Here is a 242-nt window from a genome sequence, read left to right as displayed (position 1 = left end):
ACTGCAGATGCTGTTGGATTCTGACCTCCCTGCACTCGAAGTGGATTTTCTGGAGCTACAGAAGCCCAATTGGCGCGCTCTCAACGTCGTTGGAAAGTAGACATCCTGGGCTTTCCAGCCAAATATGATAGTCCATACTTTGACCAAGATTTGATGGCCCAAACTGGCACTTGGAGTTAAACGCCAGAAAGAGTCTCTACACGAAAATGCTTCAATGCTCAGCCCAAGCACACACCAAGTGG

The sequence above is a fragment of the Arachis duranensis genome, chromosome 4 (genome assembly GCF_000817695.3).
Source record: "Arachis duranensis cultivar V14167 chromosome 4, aradu.V14167.gnm2.J7QH, whole genome shotgun sequence".
In the NCBI taxonomy this organism is placed as follows: domain Eukaryota; kingdom Viridiplantae; phylum Streptophyta; class Magnoliopsida; order Fabales; family Fabaceae; genus Arachis; species Arachis duranensis.
Note: the sequence above shows the minus strand (reverse complement) of the source record.